General features: G+C 42.6%; 1 long non-coding RNA gene across 1 annotated transcript in view; it reads left to right on the forward strand.

Annotated features, from left to right (window-relative positions):
• The window catches only part of LOC138259829 (uncharacterized), an 80,923-nt gene extending 75,362 nt beyond the window's left edge, over positions 1–5,561 (forward strand). Inside the window, exons 2-3 of the long non-coding RNA XR_011198764.1 lie at positions 4,606–4,699; positions 5,046–5,561. This is a non-coding gene — a long non-coding RNA (uncharacterized lncRNA). The remainder of the gene's footprint in view (positions 1–4,605; positions 4,700–5,045) is intronic.
• Positions 5,562–6,000: the final 439 nt, after the last annotated feature.

Here is a 6,000-nt window from a genome sequence, read left to right on the forward strand (position 1 = left end):
TTCTTTGTCCACTTGCCAGAAGGGTGAGTGGAATCTAAAAATAGCTCGACTTTATAAAATAAAAATTGCCACTTGGAGTGGTCTAGTACATTTCTGTGAACTCACAATTTAAAAATACATCTTTTAGTGAAGTTGGTTTTTAAATTGTCTGTTTGAAAATACCACTTTCTGAAAGTAGGCATTTTCTTGCTTATACCATTCTGTGACTCTGCCTGTTTGTGGATTGTCTGTCAGTTTGACAGATCGGCTGTTTTGCACCTCTCTAGACAGTGACACAAAAGGGGGCGGGGTGTAGCCTGCATATCCTGAGGAGCCATCTGAGCTAGAGAGGAGGGAGGAGTGGTGGTTCACACCTGAAAGGACTGTGCCTGCCCTCACTCAATGCAGTCTCCGATCCCCTGGTGTGCATCTGGGGCCTGGTTTGGACAAAGAAGGATCTTGCAAACACTTGAGACTTTGCTTTGAAGTTTGCCAACTTCAAAGGCAGAACTGGGTATAAGAAGAAGACCCAAAACCCCACACTTTTAGAATCTTTCTGGAATCAAGAGGAACCTCTGCCCAGGAGAAGAGCTGAAGGAGGAGTACTGTCCCTTTGCTGTGTTGCTGTGCTAAACTGGCCTGCAGTTGCTGCTTCTGCCTGAAAAGAGTGCAAAGGGTGAACTTTGCTGTGTGTCCTGCTTGAGAAAATTCTCCAAGGGCTTGGAGTAGAACTTGCCTCCTATTAGAAGTCTCAGGGACACCAAGGACTTCAGTTTCCTCGACCTGCAGCACTGGGAACTGTGTGCTTTGTGCTGTTCAAGAGGAGAACCCACCCCGACGGCACTAACGGCGCCACACGAAGTCGCATTGCCACACTTCGCACCGCAACCCTGGTCTCACCCCCACCGTCATCGGACGACTTCACTGAGCCACTGCTCCCACCGCGACCTATGGGCCCCGCACTCCGCTTCGCCTGCTCACACCGCAGCCTGGGCATCCCCGCCGCCTCTGCTCCTGCTGACACCGGCGCTGCTGCCTGCACCGTGGCCTGTGGACACTGCTCGTGAGGTACACGAAGCATCATCCCGTCCTGCACTGCAGCCCCGGTCCACCGACACCAGCACCATCGACTCCTGTGTCGTCACCAGGCATCCTGTCTGCACCATGGCCTGTGGACACCGCTCATGAGGGTCACGAAGAACTGTCCCGTCCCGCAGCGCTGGCTTGGGCATACTGATGACAGCGCTTCAGCAACGCCGCTGCCTGCACCGTGACCTGTGGACACCGCATGCCGCACCGCCACGCTTCACACCACAGCCCTGGTCTCACCGCCGTTGGACGCCGTCACCGAACCGCTGCCTGCACCGTGACCTGAGGACACCACATGTCGTATTGTCCTGCTTGGCACCGCATCCCCGACGCCATCCACGCTGCGCACCTGACTTCATCAGCCTGGAGTTCGATCCGCAATGCGTGTGACCTCAAGGGCCTGACGATTCCTGCGCTGGCTCTGGAACCGACACTGCGATGTCAGTGACGCCGCTCTCCGGAATTCACCTCGAGGATCACAACGCCCTGCAAATCTAAGGTACTGTTTGTGGGTCTTCCTGACACCGTAGCTGGCCCGCAATGCCGTGGATGGCCTGAACTGTTGGTTTTGTTGATCACGATGCCATGATAGCCCCAGATGGAGCTATTGGCTTCAAGGAACTGTATTTTTTAGTAAATCTTGCAGACTTTATATTTTTGTTACTGTATGTTGGATTTTTTATCGTATTCGGTCTTGCTTTATATAGATAAATATTGGCTATTTTTCTAAAACTGGTGTGGTGTCCGTTTGTAGTGTTTTCACTTGTTACTGAGTGTTATGCGCAAATGCTTTACACATTGCTTCTGAGATAAGCCTGACTGCTCGTGCCAAGCTACCAAGGGGGTGAGCAGGGGTTATCTGAGCGGGTATCTCCCTTATCCTGACTAGAGTGAGGGTCCCTACTTGGACAGGGTGCAAACCGACTGCCAACTAGAGACCCCATTTCTAACAATATATATATTCTCAGGATTTCTCTTGAAAACGAAGATGCTCTCTTGAGCAGGTTAATATTGTTGATTTTATTTTCAGCTTTCAATCTGATTTTTTTTCTAAAATTGTTTTTATTGATATTTCGTGCCAGTTTACATAAGACTTCAGGCCTCCCACCTCGTACTGCGCTTTCTCCCTGTCCCTCCCCGCCCAATTCAAAGCTTAACAGATAGCAGAGAGATACACATCTTATCACACCCTGCGTGCCCAGCAGTTGATAAAGTAAGCCTCTAGCTTCAGTAACATTAAACAAGTAAAGAACAATCAATCCGACTTTTAATATTTAGAATCATTCTGTTCGTGCCTGACGCATTTCGGGCCATCACAGCCCTTGTTCACAGGCTGAAATTGTGAAATCTGCACCTGTGCTCACTGAGCCTTAAATCTCATGCAAATTATAATTATTGCCCTCTGGTGAGTCTCTTCAGTGAGTCATTTATATGCATGATGGGATTTAGAGTCCAGTATAATTGATTCTCTCCCTCTGGTCGGTGTGCCTTTTCCACACTTCGTTTCCACACAGTTAAAACCCTACTGTGGTCCTCCCAAAGTCCAAAGTCCATTACATTTCATTTTTCCATCGTTGTTCCTGTCCTCCTGCAATCCAGTTTTTCACTACTTCCCAAAACCAAGCAGGCTCATTAATCAGGTCACTATGGTGGTGCAGACTCCCTGGCACGGCTGCCAGAATATCTCCTCTCAGAATTTCCCTTGAAAATGAAGACGCACTCTCGAGCAGGTTAATATTGTTGATTTATTTTCAGCTTTCAATGTCATTTTTAACATTTATCTATATATTTATTTAAATATATATAACACACACACACACACATATATATATATATATATATATATATATATATATATATATATATATATATATACACGCGCACACACACACAAAAGTTATAGTTAGGCTCACATTTTAAATGTTAAAACCATAGAAATTCACCAGTTATGGTTAGGGTTACCTCAAGTAAGTGTAACGCTTGCCCTAAAGTAACTATAACTCACCATGCACAGTTTTTTCGTCAAATATTTTACCACAGATATTACATTGATATTAACAATGATGTAATCAAAAATGTAATGAGTGCCGTAGTTTGTGGCTAATTAGCAGTACATGGCAAGGGTGCAAGTTAGTTACCTTAGGGCACAAGTTGTAGTTACTTGAGATACCTTTAACTATGATAGGTGAATTTCTATGATTTTGTAAGTTTGAAATGTGAGCCTAACTATAACATCCCTGTAACCTTTGTTTTTTTCAGTGAATTTCTATGGGTGTTTTAATTCTATTTCCTAACTATAATGTCCTTGTAAGCGTTGTTTTTTTTCGGTGAATACTGAAAAAAACAAAGTTTACAGGGACGTTTAGTTAGGTTGCTGTTATACCCGTACAAATCCATAGAAATTCAGCAGTTACAGTTATACTTAAAGTTATATTTATGTTAAGAAACCATAACTCATTGCCCAAAGTTACTTTCCGGCACAAGTTAGTTTCTTCAGATAAGTATAACTATAACTGCTGAATTTCTATGGTTTTTATAGGGGTGAAACGTCAACCTAACTTTAACGTCCCTGTAACTCTTTGTTTTTTTCAGTGAATTTCTATGGGTTTTTTTTTAAACCTGTATCCTGACACCTTATGTTTTTACACTGTGTTCCCCCCCCCCCCCAGCAATGCGAGAAACAAAATGGTGGCTGCAACTTCAAGTCAAACAAGGCCTTGTTTTTACTCCGAATCCGCAGCGGATCCGAGGAGGATGCAAGGAGCCTCTGCTTCCCTATATATACAAATTTGGTTGTTATTTAATAACTAGAAAACTACTGAACGGATTTGCACCAAATCACAAAAAGTCGCTTTCTGGACCAAGAACTAGCTTTCAGACAAATTTAGTGTAAATCCGTCCATAACTGTTCAAAATCCCTATGAAAAAATAAATAAACATGGAGTTTTGGGACGCCCCCTGCTTTTTCTCAGCCTCCGCTTGACAAATCACACTGAAACTTTCCAGAAAGCAGCTGACCTGAGCGTATAGCTTAATAGCAACCGCCACTAGGCTATATATATATATATATATATATATATATATATATATATATATATAATATATACACACACTTCTAATCACATTTTGAAGACTTTCTGACTTGGTGGGAAAAAAAGGATATTTTTTGAAGTCGAAGTGTAACTGCTACCCAATAGCATCTGCACGTTGTATCCCTGCTTGTAAGATATTTTAACTTCCTTTTGCATCTCTAGCACCTAATGATGAACAATTATAGTTGTAGCAGCTAGCAGTTCTAGCCCGTGGTTTGTAACATACTTTAGTGGTTACTGTGTGTGATAATAGAAGGGCTGAAGAGCTTTATAAGTTCCATGACCTTAGAATTGAAGACACCTAAACCTAGCCAGGTTCTCTAGTGTAGTGGGGGCAAACAGCTTTTCCCATGTTTACCTGGGACCACCTAGGGCATATAAGAAATTCGTTTTTATTAAGTGATAATGCAGTAATCCGTGAACATGCAGATGATATTCCCTGCAGGACCATCCTTATAGACTGCAGTGCCAGCTGTCATGGATCAGCAGCATACTTGCCACACCGAGAACACTGCAGTCTGAAAGAAGTTTGTTGCCTGGTGAGTATTAAATGCCTCATGAGTGAATTTGGCTAGTGTGCATATTTAGCCTCTGGTAGAGGTTTGAGGTGGAATGTTAGCTATTGAGTCATAGTGTGACACTTAGCGTGCATGACTAATCATGTTTTACCACATCAGAAAGACAGGATCTTTAGCCAAGTGTGCTTGTGCATGAAGAATAACACACACCAAGTGATCTTGTAGTCGTGTGGATGCTTATGACCATCTGTACTTGATGTTAGTTTTACTATGAGCCGTGCTGCTATTTAAATGTTGCACTCATCAATATAAATGCCTGCTAACACTGAGCTACATTAAAACTAATACATGGTCTGCATTTTCACAGATTGGGAGTGCATCTTCATTGAATATGTGACTGCTGACTCCAGACCTGTACCTACACTCTACAGAACAGATGAACTTCACCACCAGTGTTCATGGAAGAAACAGAATGAATGTAAACTCAGATCCTAGAAGGTCACTTCAGATGTCTGTCTGTCTACAAAGCTTACCCTCATATCTCTGTGACCTGGAAAGTGTGTGTCTACTTGTAAAGCAATGCCACTTAATATCACCATTAACATACACGTTCTACTACCTGCATAACAGTTTCTGTGTGTCCCAAGACAAAGGTGAAGGACCTTGTAAACAATGATAAGAGCAAATGATGAATGAAACATATACCAAGATGTAATTTAGTAATATATTTAAAGTTAAAATTATTTTATATTGTGGCCTTCTCACATCACAACGCATGTGCTACACATTTTTCCGTTTGAAATGAACATTTTACAACAAATGAAGTGTTCCAATACAAATTTGTAAACTGTGCAACAGCTATTAAATCATTACATTTCATTAATGTGAGTCAGTTTTATCCTTTAATTTGTTCCTGTGTGTCAGTTTTCCTCAAGTGTTGCTCACACCATAGATAGAAAATCTATAAAGTGGTGTTGGTCAGCTGTGAGAAGGTGGTTGGATCTGTCAATATCATTTCTACACTGAACGATGTGGAGGTGCTACCTTACTCTACTATTATTGCACTCTTTTTTAGGTAAATTGTATTCTTTCTCTTGCTTCAATAATAAGGCTGCCATAGCATGGCCTCAGTAAGCTTTTCTGCAATGATTCTCATGCCCCTTAGGCTTGCTGGGTGGCACCTGACATGATTTCAGAAATCTAACAGTTTTGCAGTTGTGATATAAGAAGTAGAGCTTGCTTGGCTTGTAGAAAATCACTTGCTTCAGAGCTCTGTTGTTCGACCATCCCGTCGCAGCTGCCTTACCTGTTGCATTGATTTA

Source organism: Pleurodeles waltl, chromosome 9 (assembly GCF_031143425.1).
Source record: "Pleurodeles waltl isolate 20211129_DDA chromosome 9, aPleWal1.hap1.20221129, whole genome shotgun sequence".
Classification (NCBI taxonomy): domain Eukaryota; kingdom Metazoa; phylum Chordata; class Amphibia; order Caudata; family Salamandridae; genus Pleurodeles; species Pleurodeles waltl.